This window comes from Apis cerana, linkage group LG12, assembly GCF_029169275.1.
Source record: "Apis cerana isolate GH-2021 linkage group LG12, AcerK_1.0, whole genome shotgun sequence".
NCBI classification, from domain to species: domain Eukaryota; kingdom Metazoa; phylum Arthropoda; class Insecta; order Hymenoptera; family Apidae; genus Apis; species Apis cerana.
This window is the reverse complement of record NC_083863.1, coordinates 1,656,067-1,670,882: the sequence shown is the minus strand read 5'-3', so window position 1 is coordinate 1,670,882 and position 14,816 is coordinate 1,656,067. Positions and strand designations below refer to the sequence as shown.

General features: G+C 22.9%; 1 protein-coding gene across 7 annotated transcripts in view; it reads right to left on the bottom strand.

The window, feature by feature from the left end:
- LOC108002506 (poly(rC)-binding protein 3) overlaps positions 1-14,816 on the bottom strand; it is a 441,044-nt gene that overhangs the window by 243,535 nt on the left and 182,693 nt on the right. For all 7 annotated transcript variants that reach the window (XM_062083263.1, XM_062083262.1, XM_062083268.1 and 4 more), the window contains one exon: positions 5,813-5,971. The gene's annotated coding sequence lies outside the window, so the exon portion shown is untranslated. The remainder of the gene's footprint in view (positions 1-5,812; positions 5,972-14,816) is intronic.

Below are 14,816 nucleotides of genomic sequence, written 5' to 3'. Positions count from 1 at the left end.
TTTTAAATTATTTTATCATTACTTTAATTTTATTTTAAATACGTAACGTATATTACAAAACAAAATTTCAACACTTCATTTTTTTCTGTTTTATAAACCGAAATATAATAATTGGCATATTAAACGTAATTGAACAAACAATTCGTTTCTTATTATATGAAACGGTAGATTCGTTCTTATTTATTCGACGAGAAACAACAAATAACGTTGATTTCAATTTTAACAAATAATAATATAATAATTAAAATTATCATTACGTTTTCAATATAATTGTATCATTATTGTTTTGTTAAATTCGAAAATTGCATAGTTCTTCAAGATAATTTTTTTAATAAATATTTTCATATTAAGAAATTATCTTGTTATTAGTTGGAAAATCAGTCGAAAGTTTATGCTGTTCAATTTCAGTGATTTTATTTTAATATCTTGTTAAATAAAATATCTTTAAATTTAATTTTAATTGCAAAGCATTTTTTTGCTCGTGTCTTTTTAGTCTTATTCCTCTCCATCATCATAAATTTTTATGAATTTCGTTTTGAACAGTTTTGTACGTACTTTCTTTTATGACTTTTTCTCAGAACATTAAATTGATATTTTATTTCTCCATAATTTTGTTTTATTTAAATTGATACAATAACGAATGTTATCTTTCTCGTTAAATAAAATTTTTATTTTGTTTCTCTTTTCTTATTTATTATTTTTTATTTATTATATATATATTACAATTACAATAGAATTTCGATTATCGGAATTCGATTATCGAAATTAATGAAACGTTCGATTATTCGAAGAATTTCATTGTGCAACAATGAAAATCATTTCAATTGTATTTCTTTTCTTTTTCTTCTTTTCTCCCTCGTTTTCTTTCTCCGATATTCAACATCTATAGAATATCTTTAGGTTATTGTTAAAACTTATTGTTAAAGTCTACAAAAATAAATTTAGTAGAGAATATTAACTATATTTTTATTTATACTTAATAATCTATTAATTTTTATTTTTAATATTTATTTCCTTATATATATATTTTTTATATATTAAAATAACTTAATTCTTTATAAAGAAATTATTTTGTAGTAGTTTTATATCTTTACACTATTTTTTTTTTACTTAATATTATAATTATCTTTGTACATTTCACATTTATTTCTACAATTTTAAAACATACTGTTAATGTTTAAAGAATATTATTATAATTTAAAAATAATTTAATTTTTCAATTTTAAAAAAAATTTTAAAACTTATCTTCCCATAAAAAATTATTTTACCATTAAATTTAATATTATTTCACAATTTGAAAAGAAAAATGAATAAATATATCCAGCCGGCAAATTATTCCAAGCAGAATCGAAATTTTACAACGTTTAAATCTCCTGTCCCTCTTTCATTCCCAACAGTTCTAAGTACTTTGCAAACGTTATCGCGTTGTCGACAATTCGAAGTTGCAGAATCTACTCCATAGCATAGAGTGTAGAACACACTACGTCAACGACGGAACACGTAACATTTGCAAAGCACTTGGACATCTGGATTTGTTGGAGAGTACTATAACGGTATAAGTGTTCGAGCACGAGGTGATATCCTCTCTTCTCCGTGCTTTACACCAGGATTTACTTTTACCACTACAAAAAGCTAGCCCGGATGATTATCCAATTAAATTTCATTCCAACAATTAATTCCTCATGGAAAATTTAATCCAGGATGTTAAATATAAATAATCCTTGACTACTTAGGAATTCGTGTCGATAAGATTAAGTTTAGTAAGATGGCGGCAACATTTCGGAACGATTCTTCCTGCAAATTGTATTTGTACTTGAAACTTTATAAATGTGTTATGAATTTTCTTATATATTTTCTTCCTCTTTAATTTGGAATTTTAAACTCATGCTTGATCTTTGATTTGTCTTGATTCTTTTATAACATTAGACGATTAAAAATAATATAGTTCAGTAATTTTGTTTTATTAAGTTGTTTTTTTTATTATTATTTCTATTATATGAAAATTAAGAAAATCCAATAAATATTATTGAAAATATTTTATAATATATATAGACCTTCTTTTTTCTTGTAGTTTTCTTTAAAAAACTGTTTAAAAAAGTGCAAAATATTAATTGTCTTTAAAATATTTAATAAAGAAAAAGGAAAAGTCAATATCTCTGTTGAACATTATAAGAATTAATTAATTATTATCTTATAGTATTTAAAATATCTTTAAAATGAGGATAAATTATTTATATTAAATTAATTAATGTATTTTTTTACAGAGTTATTATATTGTAACTGAATTTTAACTTCTTTTTAAATAAATTATTAAATTAACTTTTTAATTCTATTGAATATCAAAAAAAAAAAAAAAATGAAAAGAATATAAAATAAACATGAAAATTTTCGCCTTTATATTAAATATCAAAATAGAAAATTTTTCGTTGAAAAGTAAAATAAATAATTCTCACAATTTTTCATACTATAATAAATCCATCACTTGGATGATTCAATATCCATCGATAATAAAAAAATAAATAAAATTTCGTTTATCCTTTTTACCATCGTATAATTTCACTATTCTCTTTTACCTATATTCAGTCTCGAAACTAAAAACTGTGACAATGACGTTTTTACGATTCAACTATTCAAAACATCAAAATAAAATTTTATTTCACTTTGAAGATATTTTGTAAAATCGAGTGTTATTAAATAAATAAATTTTTATTTTTTACATTTTATTTGTTATACTTTTTTATTTAAAAAATATTATTAATAAATAAATTATTTTTATATTATATACTATTAAATATTATTTCATTATTTATTATTTTTATTTAATCATATTATAAAAATAAATGTTTTTCCATTATGAAATGGCTTTTGTCTTCTACTTTTATTATATTTGGATTTAAATATATTTAGAATTTAATAAATTTAATTTTAAATAAAAAATTTCTTTGCCTAATAACAAATTTATTTTATTTGAATTAATTATTTCTTTTTTTTTATTTCAAATAAAAAATGCCTATTAATAATTATAATATTTTATGTAAAATCCGACATATATATTCACACGCATAATTTTATTTCTCATTATTAATCGATTATTTTCTCAATTATCACTCCAACTTATTTACGAATATTTTTATCCCAAACAAATTTCTTTCTTATTTCAACTAATTATTTCTTAAATAAAATTTATCTGCAAACTAAATATTTCGTATTTTATTCAAACTAATTATTTATCATTCGTTTCAATCACTTTCATTATTTACTAATTTCGTTATTCACTGTCCAACAGAGACAAGTTCAACAAGCAAAATTTCCACCACGATTCATCCCACGAAGCATCGACCAACAACTAGATAATCGGTATCGAATAAAAGGGGACACGGTTAAAATCACGACTTCTCGACCGTGTTCGATAATCGATTCCTCTTAATCGTCGTCGAGAATACGTTCGTCGCGATATCAACGTCGTTTCCAGTTCCGGTTCTCAATATCGGTAGTTACTGGTTTCCAAACTTCGCGAATTCCCTCTCGATCTACTGTCCTCTCGCATTCAGATTGACCTTATAAACCGTTCGCCCGGAAGAATACGTTTCACAAGTCGAATTTACGTCGACGGCCAATTAGATCGACGATTTTTCAACGTATCTGCCTTTTTACCAACCATTTCTTCGCTCTGATTTTTTACAGAGCGAACAAGGTATTATGTCGCACGTATTGTGATATTGAATTCGAGATCATTTTTTTTTAAATAATTTTTTGACAATTTTTTGATGTCAAATTTTGTGTTGATTATGGTTAATTTTCATTTTTTGTTAATCCTCAGTTGCTGCGATAAAATCGAAAGTGAGAAAATTTGTATAAATAAATAATAATTTTTGATAATTTTTTAATAAGTATTTATGATATCTTTTTATCGTAGTTTCGATTTTAATTTTCATTAAGTTTTAAGTATAGACGTGTTGAAATTAAAACATGTCTATTTATAAATAATTTTTTCATGATTCTTTTTTTATTAAATATTTAGCACATTATGTTCTTAGTCTTTTTTAAATTTACCTGTTATTGAAATGTAATAATAATCTCTGAGATGTTTCATCACGCGATTGTTAATTATTATTAACCTAATATTGTGTTTATTTATTGATCTATTTATGTATTTTTTAAATATTTGAATTTCGTAATATTTTTCTACAAACGTGACGAAAATTTTTAATTATTGAAATTGGATCATCATAATGTTAATTTATATGTATGCATATTTAAATATTACTTTACTTTATAATATTGAATAAATTATTGTTATATCGTAATATTCCTGCAAAAAATCTATAAATCCTTTTCAAATTCTTCTGGACATAAAAAAGAATTATTAATGAAATAAACGATTATTTTACTTAAATTATTCACCATTATCTTGATTAATTATTCAATTACTGAATGAATTAGTAAGTACATTATTTGTTTATAGTAAGTGAAACAATTTTGTGTTATTAAAAGTACTTTAGGATGATTAAAGATATATGTTTCTAGTAATTATAATTCCATAATATTAATAAAATAAATAACCAAAGATCATTTCATAGTTTGTTTTTAAAAAACATTTATTTATAAGTATTTAAAGATCCATGATAATTAAATGTATCAATTTGATAAATTATGAGAGATTTTCAATGAAAATTATTTATCTACGAAATTAACTAATTTCAGAGAAAACTGTGCCACTGTGTATCCTGGGGAAAATATTGATTAATTAAATGTCCTATATCTCTAAATATATGAAATTTCGCAACTGTTATGGAGACTAATTAAGTGATTGATTTTCAAACTAAAGTGGTTCTCTTATTCATATCTGTGTATGGAAAATTTCATATTATATTTGTAAATTAAAATATTTTGATATTTTGATAAAATGAAATCATTGATTAAATGATCCGGATGTAAATACAAAATTTAATCATGAAATTATTTAAAATTATATTAAATACCGTTATTATTTAATAATTATTACAATCAGAAAATCATGATACTTATTCGCGAATTATTAATAAAAATATTTTTATATCAAAATAAGATAACTACAATTAATTTTGCAATGAAATAATTCTCTTAGATTAAATCGCAAACTGACACCTTTCAAATCGGATGGTTTTATTAGAAAACGAATTAAACATTATTATTCTGGCTTATATGATATTGAGAAATATAAAATGTAAAAAAAACATATTATAAAATTCATATTAATATTCATATAAATTTTATTATTTTGGGTATAATCCCAAAATAAAAACAAGCAAACTTTGCAAAAAATCCTAAAAAAATAAATTGATATATTTTCAGAATTATAAAATTAAATGTTAAAAAAAAGCTGTACATATTTATTTTTCCAATATACATTTTTGATACAATAATGAAAAATAATTTTTAAATATATAGAGAATCTCTATATCCATCCATCTATATCCAATCCAAACATATTTTATTCATCACATTTCTTGAACAAAAAAAATATTTTGATATTCGTCCAAAAATCAAAAATTTCTTATATGATTCAATTTTTGCTATCACGAGATTCAAATTTTATTTATTTGAACCATGATTCGAGGCTAAATCTATTATTTCTTTTTTCTTTTAATTAATTATTTTAGTAATTATTGATAAAATTGATTTTATGTTCGTTTAATTTTTCAGGATTAACAACGATTTGTATTAAATTATATTTTTATATGAAAAAAGATACTATAGATGTTTTATATAGTACATTTTACATAATATAGATTAATTTCATTAGTATTCATAACACTCGTTTAATACTTACGTAAAAATCTTAGACGTTGCTAATTAAGGCAGCTGGTCCACGATATATTCACAAGAATAAATAAGATCGTCCTCAGCTAAGCTTCAGAACAGAGAAGCTACTTCGAACGATGATCATGGAAATAGCCTTACGAGTTGTAAGCACCTACAGCGCATCAACCTGTAAATTATAGGAATATATTTAAAAATCTATTAAAATTTAAAATAAAATTTAAAAATGTTTGAAAAGTTTATACGTTCTAGGATTGTAATATGATTTTATATTATATAAATTATGATAAAAGTTTTTTGTATTATAGATTTCAGATAAAAGTTATTTTGAAATTTGGAAATATAAATTAATTGTGCAGATTTTTATTACATTTTTAAAAATATTTTCTGGAAAAGTGATCAATAAAATAATTTTTATTTGAAGTTTTAAGAATTTATAATATTTATTAGATTTATACAAAAAATTTTTAATATATATATTTTAAAACCAGAGATGCAATATCAGTATTTTAATTAATTTTTTTTTAGAGGAAAAAATTATTTTGGATTAATCATGTACATGAATGTAATAAAAATATATTTTTTCGTAATTTTTTTTCGTAAAAAGAATATAACATTAAACTTATATTTATTATTCGAATATTTAACAACTAAAATATCATAGTGTGTATTTGGAATATTATATTATTATATTATATTTTATTGTACTTTAATTCTTTTAAAATCAAATTTTTTTAAAGATAAAGAAAAAAATTCTTTCGTAAAAAGAATATATCGTAAAATTATATTAAAATTATATTTATAATTTAATCATTTAATAACTAATTAAAATATTGTATTATTTACATACAATATTAGGTATGAAAGGATTAATAAAAAAATATTAATTTTAGAATTATACCTCGATTAATTAATTTTTAGTTTCCTTAATGAATATTATCCATAAAATTTATAATATCAGTATAATTTATAACTATAAAATATTATTGCTATTTATTATTATGACAGTTATGAACTATCCAGTATTCTAGATTATTAATGATGTAATATTTGAGATATACATTGGAGAGTTTCGAAAGGTAGATTATTACAGGATTTAGACTGGTAGTTGCTTTCAAATGTAATCCACGTCCTTCTAAAACTGGATTTCAACGTTTCCCTGAAATTATAGCTAGCTTCGCCAGGGATATAATGATATGTCATTAGACCTCCTCGAAACGAAATGGTGTGTTTCCGAAAGCTTTGAATAAAGTGAAATATACCTAAAGCTAATCAACTGGAAGTGTTGCTATCCGAATAAAAATAAATATGCATTCATTATATTTAAATGTAAAATTAATATTATTAAGTATTAAAAATAATCAAATGTTGGAATGAAATAAATAAATACAATAAATATATATCCATTATATATTTAAATATAAAATTATGATTCAATTTTTTTTATCTATCTTTAAAAGAAAAAAATAAGAAAAAAGAAAGGGAAGACAAAAATAAATTAAATTATTTCTCTTCAATGTATTTATAATTGATTTTTTTAATTTTCTGCAAAAGATTTGGAGAAGTTAAAATATTTCAACATAGAAAATGGAAAAATATTATAAAATGTTATTTTAACTCTCTTAAAATCAAGTAATCAGAGGTTATGGAAATAAAGTAATGCTTTTTCATCAATATGGATTTTCTGAAATGAAAAATATTTTTCCATGATATAAAGAGATAACACAATAAAGCTTATTAAAGTTTAATATCTTTACTAGAAACATTTATATATTTATTTATTTATTTCCTACACATTTTATATAAGATTACAGATTTTTATGCAATTGAAACAAGTTTAGATATTTGACTAATATATAAAAAATATGTAATGTTTTTTAATATGTCATATAAATATAATTAAATATTATTCGCAAAATATTAATAATTTTATTTTACATAAATTTAACTACATATTATATTTAAAATTATAATAAATTACTATTTTTCTTAAAAATATTAAGTTGAAAAAAATCTGCAAAATACGTTATATTCTTTTTATTTCTTATATAAATAAACTATTTAAAATTTTATCTAATTTATATGACATCACATTCATTTATAACGTTCAATTATCATATGTGAATAAAATTAATATCAAATGAAAAATATCCATTAATGTAACACATTCGTTTAGATTGTTTACATTATGCGCATGCGTAACATTGAGTGCAAAGAACACTCGACTTATAATTAAATTTATTAATAATTATCATACCTAAATAAAATTAATATCAAACGAAGAATATGTATTAACATAATCACTTACGTTGCTTAGATAAAATATATAAAATCAATATAATATAAAAAACAAATATATTTGCAGAAAAATCCGCAATCTATTAATAGCTAATTAAAATATCATGTTGCGCGTGCGCAACATTCAGCATGAAGCGTAATATATCTTCCATCTTTATCAATAGCCCACTAATTCCGAATATCTCTATCTTCCTTCAATTCTCTGTGCCTCGACCAAAGCTCATAGAAATCATTAATGTAGCAAACAGCGTTAATTAAAACATTTTAATATGAATCTCGTTGTCGAACAAATTAGCAATTTTTAGCTTTAGTATCTACGATTTAGATCGTGAATCCTGTCTTATTTCCAATGGTATCATAAGCTCGTAAACTTCGTGCCTATTTGCATTAATTATTACAGGGCCACGATTATACGGTTCGTTGAGCTTGTTCGTTCAATTATGCCGATGATCGAGATGATTCTCACGAGAATTCCGCGATCCTCATTGAAATTTTATGCAAGTTAAATTATACGTATTCGTATGTACCGGGTGATATCTTCGACTTGCTCCGATAAAGAAGAAAGAAAATGATGAAATTTTAGATTTTTCAGAAATACTTTTATCGAAAAGAGTAATACAATAAAAATTGTTCGTGAAATTTATTTCGTGAAAAAGTATTAGTATTATGAATAGTTATAGTAGCATTTGGTTGTTTGTTAACGATCAGGATTAAAATGTATCAATTATTTATCTATCCGAAGTTTTGAGAGATTTTTTAAAAGTTTTCCCTCGATTTTCTGCTATTCACTGTATCCCTAGAAACGAGAGAAAATTGTTGAAAATTGTTGTACATATTTTAAATTCTTAAAGGCACGTTTGCTTCAAAAATTGAATGATTTAAAAAATAAAGTGAGACGATTATTCCATCTCCATCACACTCTCATTTATCTATTCTATCTTCATACAATGAAAACTTCAATTCCTTATAATTTAATAAATGCATTTTAATTAATATTTTTGTTACAAATATTGAACATGATGATATTAGGAATGTCTTAATTCATAGAATTTTAAATTATCAAATAAAAATTACGTAATAACATATTAGAATTTTTAATAAAAAATAAATTATATCTTCGTATATACAAATTTCTGAATCTCCTTTTTTATAATTTCTGCATTTAATTGTGTAAATACAAGGAGAGATCATTGAAAGAGATGAGCATAAATAATTCATTTATGTAAGATTAAAAAAAAAAATAATGCTTAATAATACTTAAAATGAAATTTTTGAAAAAATCGATACCAAGAGCGTCTCGAGTGTTATTAAATCGTTATTGTATCGAATCGTTATTTTTATCGAAAATTTCGCGGGTAGAATATCATCCACTCTGAAGAAATTCTTCAATCCCTGGAAACCATTGAACGTCATATTGGCTTCCGGTTGAAAATTTTTCCGCGACTCTTTCCAATTTTCATCCAACCGGAATATTTCGTCAACGAGACGACAGTTTGTTCCATTGAAATTTATCGGTGAGCCTCGAGGAATTGTTTCACCGTTCGTGAAAAGTCAAAATTAAATCAGATTTGGCCGTATGACCCGTTTCCCTTAGAAAACGTTCCATCAATATCCATTTTTTGAATTTTCATTTACCCGTTAATTCAAGTTCGCGATAAATCTTGTTCTATAATCTCGAAGTTAATAACAATTTCTGGGAATGAAGTTTGTTAAAAATTAAAAAATAAAAAGATAGTTTAAAAGATTAATTGATTATATGACGTTTTATTGTTTTTTTTATCATAATTTATTGTTCAAAACATCCTTATTCCTTTATTTTATTGAGATATTGAGATATTTATTATTTATTAGTCTTTAAGAATATTTTAAAATCTCTTATTAACAATAAATATAACAATTTGATTTTTTTGAGATATATTTATCTTAGGTTTTAAATTATTTATAATAATATTTTAATATATTATTTTAATAATTAAATATTTTTTAATAAATGCAAATCATGAGATAACAATATTTACATATTTTATTTTTCTTTATTTTTTTCTCAGTTTATAATGAAACATAATATATTATGTAGATGCAAATTAATCATTTCATAATAAATTAATTATTAAATTATAATAGAATAAAATTATCATTTTATTACAATTTACTATAAATTTACTTACGATTTTTATATCACCGATAAACCGATTGAATATTTTTATTTTCATTATTAACAGTATTGTAAATATTTGTTTTGAATTATTTAACAAATAAAATATGTAAAACTATGTAATGAATATTTTATAATTAATGATTAACTCACTAATTATTTCTAAAATTATTTATGATATTTTACAAATTCTCCTTTGAAAATTCTGTCCAATAGAATGTCATTCTTTTCTTTTTGTCTTTTCTAATTATTCAACAATGTGATAAAGAAATAACGAAATTGTCGTATTATTATATTAAAATTCGTATTTTGTAAGTTCTCACATTTCTAATTAAAATTTAATATACGAGAAATAAAGATAACATAAGATATAGTTTGACAAAATAAAATCCAATTGTTAGCTTCTGTTAATAATTTTTTAATATAAAGAATTATCATAAAGATATATTTTTTCTAAGAATATTTTTTCGATTTGAATATTTTCAATTTAATAACAACATGATATAAAAAATATAATAAAAAAGAAAAATTAAAAATGAAACATTATAAGTGATTGAGATTTCATCTAACTCAATTAATTGTTGATGAATAAATTTTAACCGACATTTTTGTATATTAATTTTTACGTTTCTTTCGTTCTTTAAAATAATCCTTTCAAAATAGTCCCACAAATATATTTTCACCATTATTTGTAACATTATACATGTACAACATCAATTTCAAATAGATATTCAGATTTGAATAATAAAATGTTTGAATAATACAATAGAAATTCTACTGTATTTTCAACGCCTATCTTCAATTATGTCATGAAATAATAACAAAAAAAAAAAAAATTAAAAATGCAATTCGATCTTAATTATTGAATTACTAGAAACAGTACGGGAAATCAGAGAAATTAACAATATTATGAAAATATTCACGGAGGCAAAAACACATTACAAAATCCATTTAAAACAAGAGATCGAGATAATAAGAAGAGATACTGCAAAATGGGACATAAATCGCGCGGTAATTTCATCGGGAATCAAGTATGAAATTTAATTCGGCCGTGGTGTGTCCCCTCCCCTCCTACGTGATCCACCATTGAAAATTCTGCACCGTTGACCGTTTCCATCGGTTTTTGCGCATTGTTCGGGCACACGCGTGGATTTCACTAATTACTAATTGCGGTGATGAGTTAATCCAGACGTTAACGATCTCACCCCTCTGGATTCTCCATTCCCAAATCTCCTTTGTCCCCGTCAAATTTTCCATAAAGCGAAACAGTAAATTCTTGAATGTAAAGCACGGATCGGTAATAGGTGTAATAATAATTGGCAGTACATATTTGTAAAATGCTTGTAATTCGAAAAATTGTAATTCAAAAGGAAGATTATTAACGATGAAATCAATTTGCAAAATTTTGGCATTTTAATTTCATTTGAAATAGGGATTAAATTTTGAATAGGAAAGAAAAAAAAACGGAAAATGCAAATTTTGAACGTTGATTTCGAGTGATATTTTGTCAGAAAAAAAAACAAATTACTCTGTATGAAGAATTTACTTAAAAAAATAAAAATTTTTATTTTTAATTTTTTCAGCCTATATCACTTAAAATGCTCTTTTCACTTTTTAGATATAACTCTGCGAAATAGAATAAAATTTCAAATTAGGAAATATTTAGAATTAGTGCTCTATCATCGCACTTGTAAAAAAAATTTTCAAACAAAACTAAACAAAATGTTGAAATGTTGCAAGTTAACTTTTCTCTTGATGAAATTTCTTATGTACAAATATATATATATACACACATCGATCAGAATGTTTTGATTAAATAAATTTCCTTGATAAAATAATATACAAAATTTTTCGTCTCCAATTATGTATAGAATTAATGAAAAAAATTTATTTTCTTATAAAAAATATATATATATTTTTTACACAGTATAAAAACAGATAAAAATATATATAAAAATAAATTTCACTTTTCACACAAAAAACACTTAAAATGAATCATATCGAATAATATTCCCCTCAACTTCTTTCAATTAATTACTACACACTCGTTATCCACTCCATAATCTTACTGATTTCAATTGCCACACGTCCAACCTCATAAAAATCTTTTCATCCATACTTAAATTGCACGCTACGGAATTACCAAAAAAAAGAAAAAAAAAAGAAAAAGAAAAAAAAAGAGGCACAAGATTAACTTCTCTCTTCAAACGATCGACTCGCAAACGATAAGAACCGGGAAAGTCTCGCTCGCACAATTAGACCATCGTGTCTCTTCTACTTTTAATTAAATCCTTCCATAATTCAACTAAAAGATCCTCTCTCCTCGGCGAGTGAATGGAAAGCGAGGATAGACACACTGTCGTGGCGAGTTGTCGTTCATGAAACAGCATAAATGAGCGAAGGGAGAGGGAGGGGAGGAGGAGGGGAGAGGAAGGGAGAGGAGGAGTAGGAGGTGGACGATTAAAATTTATAGTATAATTAACAGCTGGTATCGTTGGACCAACGAAAGGGAGAAAAAAATAAAGGGAAAAAAAGGTGAGGGGATGAGAGAGGGGGTGAGGGGCTGTAATCACAGTCTGGCAGGGCGACTCGCGCCTTGTTAATTACCCCGTGGCACGAGTTGTGAGCGTTTAGCAGGGTGTCTTCTTAAATTAACACCGGAGAAGATGGCGTACAAAAGGGATAAAGGAAGAGAAATTTTGAAGGTGTTTAGGTTTTAGTTGGAAAATAAAATGATTGGCACCTGTTGGAAAAATTGTTTTTTTCTTTACATTAAGTCATACCGAGTTAAATGTTTCAGTTGCAGAAAGTTGTTTATTACGTTTTAACGTAAAATTATCATAATTTTGATAAACAAATGATTAATAAAGAGTTATTTTTTATATGACTGTACATGACAAAAATGATGATGAAAATTGTTATTTCTATATCTCATTATTATTTTTTAAACCAATTTTTATTTTATTTTAAAATTTTTTAAATGATAAATTTGTTGAAAATGGATAAATTAAGAAATTAACATATTTTTGAAAAAAATATTAAAAATGCTTGATAAATTAGAAATATGTTATAAATTTATTGTATTTTTATTAATCTTTTTTGATGGATTTTGGAAAATAATAAATTTTTATAAGTTCTAGATCAAAAATATTAATAAAATTATGTCATTAATCTAATGAAAAAATTCTAAAAAAAAGAAAAAATAATTAACGAAAAGAGAACGTAGAAAAAATTATCTGATTTTATAACAAATTCTATTACTTATTATTTTGTAGTTAAAGTCAATTATATATATTTTATATACAATATTATCACTCTTTGTAAACTATAAAAATTTTTGTATGAATCGTTAATAAATTACTACACTAAATATAATAATATTTATTTCAATCTTAAAGTGATTTTAAGTTTTTATTATAGTAAATTATTTCATGGATCTTGAAATTTTTTATTCCATATTCGTAGTTTTTAATATTTGACATTAAGTTCGTCTTATGGACACGAAGCTCTAATTATGTCAAGCAGCATGTATTTCGGGTTAAGTGGAACAATGTCAGAGGACCGAAATCTTATACAAGTAGATTAAAATATAGTACAGAAAATTCTATAAAACTATTTTTCTATAAAACTTGGTAATTTAACAATTAATAAAAATATTTGTAAAATATTTTGTTCAATTATTTATAATTCATTAGTGTTTCTCTTTATTACTCAAATTTTTTTAATTTTTTGAATCTGAGAAACTTTGAATTTTAAAGTATAATATTATCAATTATTTTTTAATCTCATTTTATTTTATATATTGATTGTATTGATTTATTTTATATATTGATTGTACTTTTTAAATAAATCTTTCATTAATATTTATATCTTCTATAAAGTTATAAGTTTTACAATTTTTTAAAATTTACACAAATTTCTATTTTATTTGGAGAAATAAAACCATAATTTAATTTAAAAACAAGTACGTGAATGAAACATATTGTTCATTTTATTTTAAAAGAAGATTTTTCTTTCTACCAATATTTTCTGACTTTTTCGTGAGAAAAATATTATTATCATTTTAATCCCTCCTATTTTAGTATTTATGTTAAATTATTTCAAAAATATAATTTCGCAATAATAACACATTGGATAAAAAAATATTCCATTATATTATTTTATTTCATATTTAAAATAAAATTAATATCCTCTTCTTTTAGGATTCAGGTTAATGTTTTATTTATAAATTATATGAATTATACATGAAAATTATTGATGTACTTATCGTTATATAAATTTTCTGAATTGCAATGAAACATTCTATTGAGTTCTGAATTTCATGTTTTCAGTCAATATGTAACTTTAATTAAATTAAACTTAATTAAATATTTGTAGAATATGAAATAAATTTCATACATCTATTTAAATTGAACTAATTAACATTTTATTTTATTTTGATAAAAGAATTTTTATTCACTTACAATTTTTTATTATTTTTTTTCTGTATCTTTTTAATTATTTGACTTGGAATTTTTTTTATATATCATATATTTCTTCTTTTAAAATTTAGAATAATATT